The sequence below is a fragment of the Heptranchias perlo genome, chromosome 11, assembly GCF_035084215.1.
Source record: "Heptranchias perlo isolate sHepPer1 chromosome 11, sHepPer1.hap1, whole genome shotgun sequence".
NCBI lineage: Eukaryota > Metazoa > Chordata > Chondrichthyes > Hexanchiformes > Hexanchidae > Heptranchias > Heptranchias perlo.
In genome coordinates, this window is record NC_090335.1 from 20,070,134 (window position 1) to 20,089,794 (window position 19,661).

Below are 19,661 nucleotides of genomic sequence, written 5' to 3' on the forward strand. Positions count from 1 at the left end.
CATGTGGTAAAAGCACCATCACAGAATGATGCAGAATATTGTGGATGTTACACTATATTTTGTAAATACTGTATCAGCATTACGGTTATGGAATACATAAATATTTTATTGAACCGTTATCCTAATAACTGACATTGCAGATTTTAATGTGTTATTAAAGCTCATATTCTGGATCAAAGTCGACTTGCACAGTTCAGTAGTTCTGCCAGAATATGTGAGTTGTCAAATTGAGCCTCGCAGAATATTGTGCACTAAAGTTGTGGACTTGTTGATTAAAGCACTCCTTCGTATTTTTCTGCTTCATTCGTTTTCTGCGTGATGTTGGGAATATACGTTATAATTATTGTATACTATTCTGCCATTTTGCTTTCTGCTTAAATTATTGCCAACTGCTTCACTGGCTTGAAAATATAGAACAGGGTATAATATACTCTGAAGGAAAAGGACTGTTTTTATTACACATTCATTTTGAGAACGATTAAAAAGAAAATATTTTACCTGTAGGACATTGCTCATCAGTTTCAAGCTGCTGGACTTTCCTCTTCACTGGTCCTTAGCATTATACATCAGTGGTTGCTCTTCATAGATTTGTGTATATCTATCCAAACAATTTAAGTCTCGAGTCTAGTGTGTTGGCCGTAAGTTATATGAAAATTGTCCATCACATGTTGAAAGGTCACGCTTTGAGTGTCCATCACACTTGCAAAGTGCATATTACATTTGCAAAAGCTCAATGAGCCGAGAAATCTTAATTGATGCAAATATCATAAAAAGCAACAAATTACTATTAATTAAACAATGCTGATTGCCTTGAATGTAACTAAACAGATAGGAAAAATCAATGAAGCTGCTCGATTTTTTTTTAAGATTTCAATTACCTTATGTTCTCTAACTTCAGGATATACTGCTAATAGTAAAATTTTGAAGACAATAAACACAAAAAAAAAGCACAAAACAATATCATTAAACCTAAGAGTTGCCGTGTCTTGCATTTGAAGTCTTTGCAACAGCATTTCCCTCAAATCTTGTCGGGCCTGGAGCTTGCATCTTAGTTGCTCCTGCCCCACAGTGCCTCCCCTGGGCTTTCACGCTTGTGTACTTTGCCTTACAGTTGGCTCCTGTTGCTCATTTGCAGCCTCTAACCCCATTGTCCACGCATGTGCAATTTTCTGTTGAACTTTTTAAAAGTTTTATTATAATTTTGGCTGGATTCATTTTGTTTCAACCCTGATGGTTTTGTGACCACTCAGGGAGTGTCAGAGAAACCTAGTGGGTGTGCGTTTAGATCCTAGTTTGGGTATAAAACTGCATAACCTGGTACAAACTGCATGTCTGTATCTAACCAGACATATAAGTTATATGTATATGATCTAACGACGTGAATAAAGCGAATTGAGAGTTGAGAGAATTGACTCTCCTCCTCTTTGTACTAAGCCAACAACTGTAACCGGTGACCTCCGATCAACAGTTTCTGGTTGTTTATTTTCTTTACAATGCATCGATTGTGTGTGTCTGGCCTCCAAGACCAAGGTCTGCAAATATGTGAATGTGCCTTGTTGATCAGCAGTGTATTCTCCGTATCACCATGAGCAATGCCATTGGAGATGACTAGTATCTAATAATATATAAGAAAATGTGCATGTTTGGAGTTTTCCTATCTTTAGTGCCTTGTGGAACTTCTCTAAATACAACACAGAATTGTACATAATTTGAAATTTTTATTCCTCTGTACAACAAACTTTCTTGGTATATATGAATCAGGAAGAGAGCACACACTTCGAATGTACCATGCAAAATTATGATGCATTTCTTCAGTAAATATATTTCAACAACCCCGTGTGCTGTCTTCAGTCCCAAAAAAGTGAAATATCAGTTAATTTGAATTAAGCAATCTTAAATTAAGAAGAATAGACTGTATTCAAAGAGGGGCAAGTTCTAGGTTACATTTGTTTTGGAATTGTGGGCAAGGGCAAGTGAATGTTTTGGTCAGCCTGAAAATTTTTTTCATCTGAGGAAGAACTTTGTGCAAGTATGTTTTATGAGCTGTAGTCACTCTTGGGTTTATCGTCCTGCTAAAATACGCAATTTACAGTTAGCCTGTGAGTCTGCCATCATTAATAGGGAAAATGCTCAAATCTATTATTAAGAACATAGTAAGAGGGCACTTTGCCTAATCATGTTATGATTTTCTGAGTCCACACTGTTTTATGAAAGGGAAATCATGTTTGACAAATCTATTAGAATTTTTTGAGGGTGTAACTAGCAGGGTAGATAAGGGGGAACCAGTGGATGTCGTACATTTGGATTTTCAAAATGCATGCAGTAAGGTGCCACCAAAGAGGTTGTTGCACAAGATTAGGGCTCATGGGATTGGGGGTAATATATTGGCATGGATTGAGGATTGGTTGACGAACAGAAGAGAGTAGGAATAAACGGGTCATTTTCAGGCTGCCAGGTTGTACCTAGTGGGGTGCCGCAAGGATCAGTGCTTGGGCCTCAGCTGTTCACTATATATATCGACGACTTAGATGAGGGGACTGAGCGTAATGCATCCAAGTCTGCTGACGATACAAAGCTAGCTAGGAAGTAAGCTGTTGTAGGTTGTGAGGAGGATGCAAAGAGGCTGCAAAGGGATATAACAGGTTAAGTGAGTGGGCAAGAAGGTGGCAGATGGAGTATAATGTGGGGAAGTGTGGAATTATCCACTTAGGTAGGAAAAATAGAAAAACAGATTTTTTTAAAAGCTGAGAAACTAAAAAAGGTTGGTATTCAGAGGAATTTGGGTGTCCCTGTACATGAATCACAGAAAATTGACATGCAGGTACCGCAAGCAGTTACGTACATACAAACATACATACGAATTAAGAGCAGGATTAGGCCCCTCGAGCCTGCTCTGCATTTGATAAGAGCATGGCTGATCTGATTGTGACTTCAACCCTACTTTCCTGTCTGTCTATGTATCTTTGACTCCCTTGTTAATCAGGAATCTGTCTAACTCAGCCTTAAAAATATTCAGTGACCCTGCCTCCATCGCTCTCTGGGGAAGTGAGTTCCACAGACTCACGACTGTGAGAGAAAAAAATTCTCCTCATCTCCGTCTTAAATGGGAGACACCTTATTTTTAAACCATGGCCCCTAGTTCTAGTCTCTCCCACAAGGGGAAACATCCTTTCCGCATTTACCCCTTCAAGTCCCCTCAGGACCATTTATGTTTCAACAAGATCACCTCTCATTCTTCTAAACTCCAATGTATACAGGCCCAACTTGTCCAACCTTTCCTCATAAGATACCCCCCTCATCCCAGGAATCAGTAGAGTGAACCTTCTCTGAGCTGCCTCCAAAGCAATTATGTCCTGTCTTAAATAAGGAGACCAAAACTGCACACATTGTTAACATAAGAACATAAGAAATAGGAGCAGGAGTAGGCCAATCGGCCCCTCGAGCCTGCTCCGCCATTCAATAAGATCATGGCTGATCTGATCCTAATCTCAAATCTAAATTCATGTCCAATTTCCTGCCCGCTCCCCGTAACCCCTAATTCCCTTTACTTCTAGGAAATTGTCTATTTCTGTTTTAAATCTATTTAATGATGTCGCTTCCACAGCTTCCTGGGGCAGCAAATTCCACAGACCTACTACCCTCTGAGTGAAGAAGTTTCTCCTCATCTCAGTTTTGAAAGAGCAGCCCCTTATTCTAAGATTATGCCCCTAGTTCTAGTTTCACCCATCCTTGGGAACATCCTTACCGCATCCACCCGATCAAGCCCCTTCACAATCTTATATGTTTTAATAAGATCGCCTCTCATTCTTCTGAACTCCAATGAGTAGAGTCCCAATCTACTCAACCTCTCCTCATATGTCCGCCCCCTCATCCCCGGGATTAACTGAGTGAACCTTCTTTGTACTGCCTCGAGAGCAAGTATGTCTTTTCTTAAGTATGGACACCAAAACTGTATGCAGTATTCCAGGTGCGGTCTCACCAATACCTTATAACTGCAGCAATACCTCCCTGTTTTTATATTCTATCCCCCTAGCAATAAAAGCCAACATTCCATTGGCCTTCTTGATCACCTGCTGCACCTGCATATTAACTTTTTGATCTTGCACTAGGACCCCCAGATCCCTTTGTACTGCAGTACTTTCCAGTTTCTCGCCTTTAAGGTAATAACTTGCTCTCTGATTTTTCCTGCCAAAGTGCATAACCTCACATTTTCCAATATTGTATTTCATCTGCCAAATCTCCGCCCACTCACCCAGCCTGTCTCTATCCCCCTGTAGGTTTTTTATGTCCTCCTCACTCTCTACTTTCCCTCCCATCTTTGTATCATCGGCAAACTTTGATACGTTACACTCGGTCCCCTCCTCCAAATCGTTAATATAGATTGTAAAGAGTTGGGGACCCAGCACCGACCCCTGCGGAACACCACTGGCTACTGGTTGCCAGTCCGAGAATGAACCATTTATCCCAACTCTCTGCTTCCTGTTAGATAACCAATCCTCCACCCATGCCAGAATATTACCCCCAATCCAGTGATTCTTTATCTTGAGCAATAATCTTTTATGTGGCACCTTGTCGAATGCCTTCTGGAAGTCTAAATACACTACGTCCACTGGTTCCCCTTTATCCACCCTGTACGTTATGTCCTCAAAGGACTCGAGCAAATTTGTCAGACATGACTTCCCCTTCGTAAAGCCATGCTGACTTTGTCCTATTAAATTATGTTTATAGATGTGGTCTCACCAATGCCCTGTACAACTGTAGCAAAACATCTCTACTCTTATATTCCATTTCCCTTGCAGTAAATGACAACATTCAATTTGCCTTCCTAATCACTTGCTGTACCTGCAAACTAACTTTTTGTGATTCATGTACTAGGACACTCATCCCTCTGTACCTCAGAGTTCTGAAATCTCCAATCATATTATGATGTTCTATGTGCCCTGTTACCACTTCCTTAATAATGGATTCCAGCATTTTCCCAACGACTGATGTTAGGCTAACTGGTCTGTAGTTCCCTGTTTTTCCCCCCCCCCCCCCTCCTTTCTTGAATAGCGGGGTTACGTTTGCTACCTTCCAATCCGCTGGGACTGTTCTAGAATCTAAGGAATTTTGGAAGATCATAACCAATGCATCCACTATCTCTGCAGCCCTCTTTTAGAACCCTCGGATGTAGGCCATCAGGTCCCAGGGGATTTATCTGCTTTTAGTCCCATTAGTTTCTCCAGTACTTTTTCTCTATTGATAATTACTTGAAGTTCCTGCCTCTCATTAGCCCTTTGGTTCCCCCACTATTTCTGGTATGCTTTTTGTATCTTCTACTGTGAAGGCAAATACAAAATATTTGTTTAACGCATCTGCCATTTCCTGATTCCCCATTATAATTTCTCCTGTCTCAGCCTCTAGGGGACCAACGTTTACTTTTGCTTCTCTCTCCCTTTTTACATATTTGTAGAAGCTCTTAGAATCTGTTTTTATATTTCTTGCCAGTTTACTTTCATATTCTATCTTCTCCCTTTTTATCAATCTTTTGGTCGGCCTTTGCTGGTTTCTAAAACTCTCGCAATCCTCAGGCTTACTGCTCTTCTTGGCAGCATTATAGGCCTCTTCTTTTAAACTAGTACTATCTTTAACTTCTTGAGTTAGCCACGAGTGGATCACTTTTCCCGTGGAGTTTTTATTTCTCAATGGAATGTATATTTGTTGAAAATATTGAAATATTTCTTTAAATGTTTGCCATTGCTTTTCAATGGTCATACCCTTTAATTTAATTTCCCAATCTACCTTAGCCAACTCACCCCTCATACCTATATAATTACCTTTATTTAAGTTTAAGACTCTAGTTTCGGACTGAAGTACGTCACTCTCAAACTCAATGTGAAATTCTATCATATTATGATCACTCTTCCCCAGAGGATCCTTTTCTGTGAGATTACTAATTAACTGTCTTATTACATAATACAAGATCTAAAATAGCCTGTTCCCTGGTTGGTTCCATGACACATTGCTCTAGGAAACTGTCTCGAATGCATTCCATGAGCTCGTCCTCCAAACTACCTTTGCCAATTTGATTTGCGCAGTCTATATGAAGATTAAAGTCCCCCACGATTACTGCATTACGTTTGTTAAAAGCTCCTATTATTTCATGATTAATACACTGTCCAACGGTATTGCTACTATTAGGGGGCCTATAAATTACTCCCACCAGTGTTTTCTGCCCCTTGTTATTTCTTATTTCCACCCATACTGATTCTATTTCCTGATCTTCCGAGCCAAGATCCTTTCTCACCACTGTCCTTATATCATCCTTTATTATTAGGGTTACACACCCTCCTTTTCCAATCGTCATGTACCCTGGAATATTTAGTTCCCAATCTTGCTCACTTTGCAACTATGTCTCTGTAATGGCTATTAGAGGCTAGAGGTGCAAGATAAAATAAATTTTCTTAGAGACATTTTACTAAAGTTGTATTATCGTTTAGCTGCTAAATATCTGATGTTTAAATCCATAAGACAGAAATATATGATAAGTAAGATAAGAACATTACAAATAGGAGCAGGAGTGGGTCATACGACCCCTCAAGCCTGCTCCGTCATTTAATAAGATCATGACTGATCTTCGACCTCAACTCCACTTTCCCGCCCGATTCTCATATTCCTTGATTCCCTTAGAGTCCAAAAATCTATCGATCTCAGTCTTGAATATACTCAACGACTGAGCATCCACAGCCCTCTGGGGTAGAGAATTCCAAAGATTCATCACTCTGAGTGAAGAAATTCCTCCTCATCTCCGTCCCAAATTGCCCACCCCATATCCTGAGACTATGACCACTAGTTCGAGACTCTCCAGCCAGGGGAAACAGCCTCTCAGCATCTACCCTGTCAACCCCTCTCAGAATCTTATATGTTTCAATGAGATCACCCCTCATTCTTCTAAACTTCAGAGAATATAGGCCCATGCTTCTTAATCTCTCCTCATGGGACAACCCTCTAATCCCAGGAATCAGTCTAGTGAACCTTTGTTGCACCGCCTCCAAGGCAATTATATCCTTCCTTAGGTAAGAAGACCAAAATTGTACACAGTACCCCAGGTGTGGCCTCACCAAAGCCCTGTACAATTGTAGTAAGACTTCCTTACTTTTGTACCCCAACCCCCTTACAATAAAGGCCATTCGTGGCTTTAGGGCTTAGGTTATAAAGATTTGTCCCCTGGAGCATGCATTAAGGCTTTTGTTATATGCCAAACTGCATGTGTGTTTAAAAAAATCTTCAGTAAAATTAGAATTCAACAAGTGATTTTTTTAATATTTCAAGCAGAATAGCTGCATGCTGCAAGGATTATCTAGGTAGTTAGTTACATGTAAATGCCTAAAAGAATTCTGCAGCTATGTTGCATGTCTATCTGTAACTGCCATGACCCTTCCCAACATGTTGCTAAGTATTTCTATTTTAATTCATTTTGTTGAACACGTTAATAGCTTGTGAAGAAATTTTGTGTTTGGATAAGGATTTCCATGAACAGATGAATCTTTCCATCAAATGCCATTGAGTCTTCAGTAGCTCATTGTGTTTTGCATCAAGTGATAATACCTTTACATTGTGCTGATCTTTTCTTGGAATTTGGCATTGATTTTTTTTTTAAAGTTGTAACTGGAAAACATGTAATGCTTCAATCCAGATTTTGAATTTGAATTGTTTTGTGAAAAATGTTATTCAGAAGGTGCAATTTTGTTTTTGGTGTTGGAAATCTGTATTTAAATTGTATGTTTTTATCTGGAATTGACTACTGGGCTACCTGTGTAAAATTTTATTGCAGATAGCTTGAGATATATTCATAAAATGTTGGCTCATGGAGGGTTCTATTCAAGTTCAGATGCCATTCTGTGTTTGCATGTATTATGAGGATCACATCCTGTTGCATTAAATTGCATTCTGAAATATTGTTCAGAACTCTCGATGGCTGCCTGCAAGCCCTTTAAATCTTTTGTATGAGAAAGTGGGGGGTGGGGCGTGGTGGGGGGAAGTAAACAACATTTTCATCTAAGCCAATAAGACATAGAGGCTCTTTGTTTTCATGTGAGTGTAGTCTGGTGGTGACATGGAGGTGGAGTGTGGAATGCCTGCAGTGAACATTAGAACCTTCACTGGCAGACAGCAGAATGGCAGTTTCTTAGAGGGACTGAATCATTGGCTTGTCTCTCTGACTCAAAAGTTTAGGCTCGAGATTTGATCTGTTCATCACGGAGGGAAAAAAAATCAGGCACCTAATAAAAATAACAACTTTGTGGTAATCAGCTAGCAGTTGGATGTAGGTACTGTTTAATTTCAGTATGAAATGTAATTTTTGCGAAGGTCCTTGAAGTGGTCAAATTAATAAAGTTAGCTTTTTAACTTAATAGACTGAATATTCAAATCTTTTCATTAAAGGCTGTTCAAGGCCAATTTGTAAACTGCTCTTAGAAAGCAATGTCCTAATTTATTGCTCCTCACCACTGTGGCAAAGCAGTTTCTTTTAAAACAATGAGAAGTTACAAAGAAAATTGCTTTGTTTAATAGTTATAGGCCTTCCTATGAACTGATCAATTAAATAAACAGAAAATGGAAATAATGAGCTTGACCTCGAACCGCCCAGTATTTGACTGATGCAGTACTTATACATACATTAGCTATGTGTTAATCCTGGTTTAGATCAGACAAGTACTGTTGGTGTAACAAAGCAAACTATGAATATTATGTCTGGGCAATTGACTTTCATGTTGCTGTAAAAATAGGCTGTTCATGGTAGTTTGTTCAGTGTGGTATGAACACATTGTTAAATGCATATTTTGCCTCCTCCTGGTAACATTCAGATGTTTCAATAATTATTAATTCACTAAATTACCAAAAAGTGTTAACAGATCCCTATTGCATCGTTGACTGTTAAAATCCCACTGGACTAGAATTTGATCCCAGTCTTTTTGGTTTAATCGCATATGTTTCAGAATGGTCACTTGTCTACAAATGCAAATGACCAATTTGGTTTTCTGCCTTTTGTGGATCTGTGACCCATTTTAACCTTTTAGCCTTCTGCAAAAGTGGGGGTGGAGACAGTGGGAGCAGGTGACTGATGAGCACTGTCACTATAGTGTGCACACATTATACATATTACTTTAAAACACAACTCTCCTCTCTCTCTCTCTCTTTCTCTCCCCCCCCCCCCCCCCCTCCATTCCCAAACTAATGCAAATATCCTAGACATGCTGTTTGCTGATAGAGCTTCAGTCAGCATGGGCTTTGTTGATGGGTTAGTAGGCAAAAAAGGGGAGAAGTGCATTCGGCAGAGGAAATCCAGAAGGAGCATTCAGGGTTCTTAAGTTGGCAGAAGCTAAAGTCTCAGTAAGAAATAAATCTAAAACCAGACCACGGTAAGCATTACTGGAGCGTGAAAACCTTTTTTTTACTTTGATGCTGTTAAATTGAACTGAGCTGTAGGCCTTTGTTGTTGTTTGCCTGAGTAGCTTTTGTATGATGAGGGTGCTTCAGTCCAAATGAAGGCTGTGGGATACTTCCTTTTTTAAAAAAAAAATTGGAGTGTCAACAGATTTAGAACAAGGGCTGCCGATCTAAACTTGAAATAGTATATTCTAATGCAATCGGTGAATAATTTATTTCAGAATGCTGCTGTGCTCATCGAAGGCTCTAATGTGTAATGTTTTATAGTTATAGTCTAACTTCCAGTGTCATATTTGTCAAACAATTCCAAGTCTGTAGCTTACTATTTTAGAGAATTTACCTTTGTTTTCATACAGCTCTTTTTGTCATATTACTGGAAATTCGGAGTAGGTGTTAAAAGGTTTGAAAGATTCAGTTGCTTCTAAGTGGATATTGTTCTTTGTCCTGAATCAGGTCTCCAGCTATTTTGTTGAAGTTTAATTATCTCTAAGATCGTCATAGTTTAACTTCAGTTTGAATTGTGTTTCATTGTGAAAACTGTGTGGCTTTATAAAAATTCTAACTCTGATATTGGGGTTGGGGGAACTGTTCTTTCGTGTAGATACCAAAACAGTTTTCTTTTTTCATTTTGTTGCTGTGTTCTCAAATACATAACTAATTGATACAGAATTTTTAATAGGTTTTTGTTTTGAGTGGGAGCAATAATACTGCGCCTGGAATATTTCATATGTGAAATCATTGATGTTTCATGCATGTCATTTAATACGTAATGGTGACCAGCTGCCACAGAATTCAATTCTTCAAATAATAATTGGATTTTCCACATTTATACATTTGAAAAGGGGGGAAAAAACGCACAATACGTCCATTTAAAGAAGGAAAAAACAGAATCTGTAACTTAACAAGTTGCTAGCTGTTTGCTGTATTATTACTGCTCACCAAAATCCTAGATAGTTGCATAGCTAGTTATGTAAAAAAATAAAGATATAGGGTTGTTGGCACTGCAGCATTGCTTAAAATTTCTCCAATCAATTTTTTTTTTACATATCTTTATTTGCCGCCTTCTGCCCTCACTCATCATTTATCCGGACCTAATCATTTGGAGGCAGTGCCGATAGTTCAGTTTATAATGTGAACTATTTTTTTTCAACGAGAGGGAAAATATGGCCACTGGAGGCTGCCTGTTTACTGCTCTCCCATGAATACTCTTCCATCCCTCTTGGTGGCCGCTTAGTGATATTCAGATTGGTTTACCTTTTCGCTGTGCTAAAAAGCTGTTTTAAATTTTTTTTATTAATTAAGACAGTTACATTTCTTTATGAAATCAACTTTAAAAAAAATATTTTAACAGTGAGGAAGAAGCCTGATTCAAACTATGTTTTACTACACTGATAAATGGGGTAATTGAGACATTCACAGGTGCCAGGCAGTGTGGTAGCAAACTTATTTTTTGCTGAAACAAGTTCTGAGGAATGTGGTTCCTGGCCAGTGAGGCTCCTTGGCACCATTGGAGTCTTATAAAGCTGAGCCCCCAGTGGAATTCACATCCTGAGACCTTGTTTGCTCAAAATCAGTTGACACTCCAATTTTTTTCATCTATCCCTCCTCCTGCTGTGCCCGAGCTGATGGGAACACCTGCAGAATGGGCAGGGATCTGTGTGGGCACAGATGATGGGCACCACAGCAGAGTGTGAAACCTACCATGAAAGTATTTTTAAGCCAGTCTCCCAGCCTGTCCATTCTGGCAGTGAGACTTCTGTAAGTTAGAGTCCCAGGCACAGCATTCCAGGAGAGAAACCTTGTCCAGTTTAAGACCCTATCCTCAGGGGCTCCCCTTACGGTGGTCATTGCACTTCAAAGTGCACTGGAGTTGTTTGAATTTGTCACGCATTGATGTAGAGACGTTGGGAACTGCAATGCCACACAATTTCCAACAACCCTTTCAGGGTGTTCACAAAGATGTCAAAAAAAGGCCCTTTGCTGATTCATCAACACCCTTCTAAAGGCACACCCAGTGGGTGATCCATGCAGTCGAGGAATGCCTGGAGTTGGCACTGTGGCCTCATGTTTCTCTGCTGTCAGCTCCACTTGTTCCTCCTCACTTTTGTATGCCTTGTTTGGTGCTCCCTCCTCAATTTCGCTGTCTAAATGCCCAAGGGTGCATTTATCTGTAATGGCTCCTGGGCCAAATGCAATGTGTGACATAGCGTGTTGTGAAATGCAAAGTTCATCAGAGCTTGGGGGCCTGCCACCTCATCTTGGGAATACCCTATAAAATGAAAAATTACAGATGTGTTACAATGGTGTCAGTAGGGAATACCTTCTAACAGGAAATATCGGAACAGGAGTAGGCCATTTCGCCCCTCAAGCCTGCTCCGCCATTTGATAAGATCAAGGCTGATCTGTGATCTAACTCCATATACCTGCCATTGGCCCATATCCCTTAATACATTTGATTGCCAAAAAGCTATCTATCTCAGATTTAAATTTAGCAATTGAGCTAGCATCAATTGCCGTTTGCGGAAGAGAGTTCCAAACTTGTACCACCCTTTGTGTGCAGAAATGTTTTCTAATCTCACTCCTGAAAGGTAAGCTGCTAACCGAATACTGCTCCTCGTGCTACTGTTTTGCAAAATTTGTGTGTTACTGAGTGCGTGACTGAGCAAGGAGGACAATTAAACTAACAACAAGATTCTTGATGTGTGGTGTTACCATAGAAAGAGGCCCGTCGGCCCTCGTGTCTGTGCTGGATCTCAAAGAGCTATCCAATTAGTCCCACTCCCCTGCTCTTTCCTCATAGCCCTGAAACCTTTTCCTTTTCAAGTATTTATCTAATTCCCTTTTGAAAATTACGATTGAACCTGCTTCCACCACCCATACAGCCAATTAATGCATCCCAGATCGTAACTGGTTGAGTTAAAAAAAATATCTCTCCTCATCTCCCCACTGGCATTTTTGCCAATTATTTTAAATGTGTCCTCTGATTACTGACCCTCCTGCCAGTGGAAACAAATGATACAAACAAAAAAAAAAAAAATCCTTCAATGTTTGACTTTTTAAACCCTGCATTAGTCTAGAGAAACCAACATGTGATGTACTCTCACAATGTGACCATACTCTTCCCCCAATCGTTGATTGGACTGAGGGCCAAAGACTTCCTGATATGGGACAGTTGTAAAGTGGGAGGTTGCCTCCAGTCTGGGTTCTCTCTTGATGGTTATGTGATGCCTTCTCCTAAAAATGCACACCACAAATCCAGATGCTAGACTTTGGAAGAGCTGAGAGACAGTCACCTATGTGGTCAGTTCACATCTCTGACATTTCTGGGAGCTGTGTTGGTTTAGGCAGCATCCTAGAAGATATATATCTGACAGTGTGTGTCATTTCCCTACCAAATGTAAGGAATCTTACAACACCAGGTTATAGTCCAACAGTTTTATTTGAAAATCACAAGCTTTCGGAGGCTTTCTCCTTCGTCAGGTGAAATGTGGGATTCCTTGAAGGTTACCGCATTTATAGTCAGAGAACAATACCTGCCCGTTGTCAAGGCAATCAACGTGTTCAGACAGAGATGTTACATACAGGACCACTGAATATACAAACGGCCAGAGCGAGAGAGAGAGACAGAGAGACAGAGAGAGAGAGAGAATGACCAGTTGTATTAAAAACAGATAACATTTTTTCACTGGTGGGGTTACGTGTAGCGTGACATGAACCCAAGATCCCGGTTGAGGCCGTCCTCATGGGTGCGGAACTTGGCTATCAATTTCTGCTCAACGATTTTGCGTTGTCGTGTGTCTCGAAGGCCGCCTTGGAGAACGCTTACCCGAAGATCGGTGGCTGAATGTCCTTGACTGCTGAAGTGTTCCCCGACTGGGAGGGAATCCTCCTGTCTGGCGATTGTTGCGCGGTGTCCGTTCATCCGTTGTCGCAGTGTCTGCATGGTCTCGCCAATGTACCATGCTCCGGGGCATCCTTTCCTGCAACATATGAGGTAGACAACGTTGGCCGAGTCACAGGAGTATGAACCATGTACCTGGTGGGTGGTGTCCTCTCGTGTGATGGTGGTATCTGTGTCGATGATCTGGCATGTCTTGCAGAGGTTGCCGTGGCAGGGTTGTGTGGTGTCGTGGACGCTGTTCTCCTGAAAGCTGGGTAATTTGCTGCGAGCGATGGTCTGTTTGAGGTTGGGTGGCTGTTTAAAGGCAAGTAGTGGAGGTGTGGGGATGGCCTTAGCATAGACCTCCTCAGAAGACTAACACGGGACGCAACCAACAGAGTACCCTTCGTCGTCCAGTACTTCCCTGGAGCGGAGAAACTACGCCATGTTCTCCGCAGCCTCCAACATGTCATCGATGACGACGAACACCTCGCTAAGGGGCCTCAATTATTCACAATATTTATTAATGACTTAGATGAAGGCATAGAAAGTCTCATATCTAAGTTTGCCGATGACACAAAGATTGGTGTAGATGAAAACATAAAATTACAAAGGGATATTGATAGATTAGGTGAATGGGCAAAACTGTGGCAGATGGAATTCAATGTAGACAAATGTGAGGTCATCCACTTTGGATCAAAAAAGGATAAAACAGGGTACTTTCTAAATGGTAAAAAGTTAAAAACTGTGGATGTTCAAAGGGACTTAGGGGTTCAGGTACATAGATCATTGAAGTGTCATGAACAGGTGCAGAAAATAATCAAGAAGGCTAGTGGAATGCTGGCCTTTAAATCTAGAGGACTGGAGTACAAGAGGGCAGAAGTTATGCTGCAGCTATACAAAACCCTGGTTAGACCGCACCTGGAGTACTGTGAGCAGTTCTGGGCACCGCACCTTCGGAAGGACATATTGGCCTTGGAGGGAGTGCAGCATAGGTTTACTAGAATGATACCCGGACTTCAAGGGTTTAGTTACAAGGAAAGATTACACAATTTGGGGTTGTATGCTCTGGAGTTTCGAAGGTTAAGGGGTGATCTGATCGAAGTTTATAAGATATTAAGGGGAACGGATAGGGTGGATAGAGAGAAACTCTTTCCGCTGGTTGGGGATTCTAGGAGGAGGGGGCACAGTCTAAAAATTAGAGCCAGTCCTTTCAGGAGTGAGATTAGGAAACATTTCGACACACACAGGATTGTAGAAGTTTGGAACTCTCTTCCGCAAACGGCAATTGATACTAGCTCAATTGCTAAACTTAAATGTGAGATCGATAGCTTTTTGGCAACCAAAGTTATTAAGGGATATGGGCCAAAGGCAGGTATATGGAGTTAGATCACAGATCAGCCATGATCTTATCAAATGGCGGAGCAGGCACGAGGGACTGAGTGGCCTACTCCTGTTCTTATGTTCCTATATACAGACCCCAGCAGCAATTCTACAAGATCAGCCCATATATTTTTTTCTTTTGTTTCCTTGCCAATTTGGCTGCTGTTTGCAATTGAACAGGATAATGGATTGGCTTGAGTTTATTCAAGTCATACTTTTGGCATTTTATCCGAAGGAAAAAATAGTTGATGTTGTCACACTAAAATTGTTATTAAAAGCTTGATAACATAGAATCATAGAATGATACAGCACAGAAAGAGGCGATTCGGCCCATCGTGCCTGTGCTGGCTCTTTGAAAGAGCTATCCAATTAGTTCTACTTCCCTGCTCTTCCCCCATTGCTCTGTGATTTTTTTCCTTTCAATTATTTTGAAAGTTACTATTGAATCTGCTTCCACCACTCTTCCAGGCAGTGCATTCCAGATCACAACAACTCGCTGTGTTTAAAAAAAAAAATTCCTAATGTCGGCTCTGGTTCTTCTGCCAATTCACCATAAATCTGTGTCCTCTGGTTACTGACCCTTCTGCCACTGGAAACTCTTTTCGAAACCGTCTGAGTTGAGCATGTCTATCAAATCTCCTCTTAACCTTCTCTGCTCTAAGGAGAATAATCCAAGCTTCTCTTTTCTCTCCACATAACTGAAGTCCCTCATCCCTGGTACCATTCTAGTAAATCTCTTCTGCACCCTCTCTAAGGCCTTGACATCCTTCCTAAAGTGTGGTGTCCAGTATTGGCCACAATACTCCAGCTGGGGCCTCACCAGTATTTAATAAAGATTTAGCATAACTTCCTTGGTTTTATCCTCTCTGCCTCTGTTTCTCAAGCCACGGATCCTCTATGCCTTTTTAACAGCCTTCTCAACTTATTCTGCCACCTTCAAAGACGTGTGTACATAAATCCACGGTTCTCTCTGTTCCTGCACCCCCTTTAAAATTGTACCGTTTAGCTTATATTGTCTCTACTCATTCTTCCTGCCAAAATGAATCACTTCAGACTTCTCTGCATTAAATTTCATCTGCCATGTGTCTGCCCATTTCACCAGTCTGTCTATGTCCTCCTGAAGTCTGTTACTATCCTCCTCATTGTTCATTACATTTTCAAGTTTGTCATCTGCAAACTTTGAATTTACACCCTGTGCACCCAAGTCCAGGTCATTAATATATATCAAAAAGAGCAGTGGTCCTGATACTGACCCCTGGAGAACACCACTGTATACTTCCCTCCAGTCTGAAAAACAACCATTCACCACTACTCTCTGCTTTCTGTCCCTTAGCCAATTTTGTATCCATGCTGCCACTGTCCCTTTAATGGGCTTCAGTTTTGCTTACAAATCTATTACATGATACTTCCTCAAACGAAAGTCCATATACACATCAACCACACTACCTTCATCAATGTTCTCCGTTGCTTCGTCAAAGAATTCAATCAAGTCAATCAAACACGATTTACCATTAACAAATCTGTACTCACTTTAATTTATTAGCCCACAATTTTCCAAGTGCCAATTAATTTTGTCCCAGATTATTGTCTATAAAAGCTCCCCCCATCACCGACGTTCGGCTGACTGGCCTGTAATTGCCGTGTTGATCCCTTTCCCCTTTTTTGAACAGAGGTGTAACATTTGCAATCCTTCAGTCCTCTGGCACCATCCCCATCTCTAAGGAGGATTGGAAGATTGTGGCCTGAGCCTCTGCAATTTCCACCCGTACTTCCCTCAGTAACCTAGGATGCATTCCATCTGGACCGGGTGACTTTTTAAAAATTTGAATACTGCCAACCTTTGAAGTACCTCCTGTTTATCTTTTTTTTAATCCTATCCAATGTTGCTACCACTGCCTCCTTTACTGCTACCTGGGCAGCATTATCGTCTCTAGTGAAAATACAGGGGCAAAGTACTCATTTAATACCTCAGCCATGCCCTCTGTCTCCACAAAAAGATCTTTTTTGTCCCTAATCGGCCCCACCCTTCCTTTGACTACCCTTTTACTATTTATGTTTATGTTTATAAAAAGCTTTTGAGTTCCCTTTTATGTTAGCTGCCAATCTATTCTCATATTCTCTTTGCCGCTCTTACTCCCTTTTTAGGTCTCCTCTGTACTTTCTGTATTCAGCTTGGTTTTCTACTGTATAGTACTGTATATATACCAAAATAGTCGTCTACTAAAAATAGTAAAATTGCTTTTGAATTTTGGACAATCTGATTTTAAAAAAAATACACCCCCAAATACATTATTTTATAGTGTTCTATGAACTTGAAGGCAGTTAAATATATTGCCTGTTCTAGTAACGAGAGGGGCAATTGTGCCCAGAAAATCATAAAGGCTATTGATGTATAATGTAACAACTAGTATAAAATCTACTTGAAACTTGTACATAAAACAGGGCACAGCCAATATTTACAGGTCATCAGATTGGCATGAAAGAGATTTAGGCACTGGGTTTTACAGTAGATACACAATTAACCCCAGAGCATGCTTGACTTCAAATAGAAAGCTTATTTGACTTCTCAATTTAATGATTTTTCATATTTCAGATAAAGACCTCTTTTATTCACAGTTATACATTGTTATGCAACATACTTTTTAGGATCACTTCAGGAAATAGTGTTCTTTTGTGTACAATAAAAAATTACTTGCACAAATATTTCACTTTAAATCAATATTTCTTTGCAGAATATGTCTATCGCAAATATTTATGGAAAGCTATTTTGCTGAATAATTCATATTATGAATACTGAGATTTCTGACCATCCTGGATATCTCCCACATTTAGAAGGCCATAAGCTTAACGCGGATTGATATCGCATGTTTGCTATCTTGAGTCCGAAGATGGTCGTACGGTCTAAAATTTGCAGAGACTTACTATTTATAACACATACATTTTTGATTTAAGATTTTCCCCTTTGAGGATTTTTATTCATTCCCTTTGACTTTGGAGGAATTTGAAACAGTAGTTGGTGTGTGTCAATCGTCAGTATAGAGTTGTTGCAGTTTTTAGGACTTTGTGGATCGGTATCAGTTTTATTTTGCAGGACATATGGGGGGCAAAGTTCGATAAGGGCTGTTTACGGGTGGGGGTAGCGTGATGCGCTAGTACCCCACGCCCAATGACCCCGACGCAGGCAGCATGTGAACTTTGTGCTTCCTGCTACTTACCATGCTATCTCCGTGCAGCCAGCGCTACCCGTGGGTGCAGTGCTAAAAGAAGTTCAGTGATTTGACACGAGTGGTCAAGGTGAGTGAATGCAAGTGTCAAGTGGCACATCCTACCAATTGCTCCACGCATCACACTCCCCGTCACCCACCCACGAACAAACACTGCCCATCCATACGCAATGCTGCACTCAGCATGCTGCATCTCACCCGCACGTAGAACCACACGTGCGGGCCACACAACCATCACTCAGGTCACCAGGTCACACAAACTGGCAGCTATTTGACCACGACAGGCACATCACCCACGCACCTTGCAGGATACTCACTGACACACTGTCCTCTGTCTTGTAGGAGAAGGTGGTGCATAACAGCCGGCAGCAGGAGGGACCCGAGGGTGGATGGGCACGCTTACACATCCTCACCCTCCTAGAGGAGACAGTGCTCAGGATCATTGGGCGGGCCGTCGCTGCAGCCGTGACAACTTGCCGCGCAGGAAGTCCCGATGAAGGGGGTCGCTGCATATCTAATGCTCCTTCTTCTTTCCCACATCTCCCTCCTCCCACAATCTTTTCTGACTCACGTGCTGCAGATGCTGTCAGCACGCACGTCTGACTTGCTCCTCTCCCCGCTCCACAACTCAACCTGATTCCCTTTGTCATTGCAGATACCTAATAACATGTGACAGCGCCATCCGAGGAGGAGGAGGGGGACGCTGAAGCCACACCGTCACTCGATCTGACACTTGCTCCCACCAGCTCAGAGACAGACACTGCATATCCATTAGAGGCTAGGTTCAAGGAGGGATCTGCACGTGGTGAGACACCGAGCACAAGTGTGCAGGAGCCAGGGCGGGAGGAACAGATACCACAGGTGCCAGCTTGCCGGAGGGCGAGGTTGCTCACTAGTTCTGCTGCAGAGGAGTCAGATGCGGACTGAGATGGGCCAGGCTACAGAAGACGGCTGATGGGCACACACCACCAAATGCTTGGGGCACTGGAAAGCCTGCGCACAAAAGAAGGGGCATGGAGGAGTCCAGCTCCAACATGGCACAGGGCTTTGCGCAGAGCATAGAGCCCATTCTTTCCAACATGGAATGGGTGGTTACCTCCATCAGCGTACCTGTGGAACCGACCATGATGCAGTGTCTGATGACTGATGTCACAGCTTCCGTGGCAGCACAAACATCTGCCATCCAAGGTCTGACTGCTGCATTTGGAGCTGAGACTGCTGCTATCATGGGTCTGGGAACCACTGTGTAACGGGGCTTCCAGGACATCTCAGCACTCCAGCTGATCACCAGGATTGCAGAGACGCCGTCCAGTGCGAGTGGCAGTGGCGCCATGGCAGTCGGATCTGCTGTTCTCACTCAGGACGACAGCCTTCCTGCTCCCACCCTTGCCACTCCACCAGTGCGCCTGTTGTTGCCTTTCAGCCAGCCAGGCCAGACTGCTGCTGCCCATGCTGAGATGATGCAGTCTGAAGCCGGGCTCTCCTGGCCCAGAGCTGCTCGAGGTCATCCTCCAAGGCCATCTGCACGCTCCTCCATGTAAGGCCACCAACCAGGCTCCAGCCACTGGGGAAGCACCTCATAGGAGCACTAGGATAGGTAAAGGCACATGTACAAAAGGCATTAAGGGAATGCACAAGGGTGAATAGTTCTGCTATGTTTGCATAATTTCATTTATTCATTGATAAATGAGACTTTGAATTTGCATTTGGTGGTGGTTTTTATTTATGCAATGAGCTGAGAGGGA

General features: G+C 41.7%; 1 protein-coding gene across 4 annotated transcripts in view; it reads left to right on the forward strand.

Annotated features, from left to right (window-relative positions):
* The window catches only part of scml2 (Scm polycomb group protein like 2), a 161,657-nt gene that overhangs the window by 103,306 nt on the left and 38,690 nt on the right, over nt 1-19,661 (forward strand). The window lies entirely within an intron of this gene.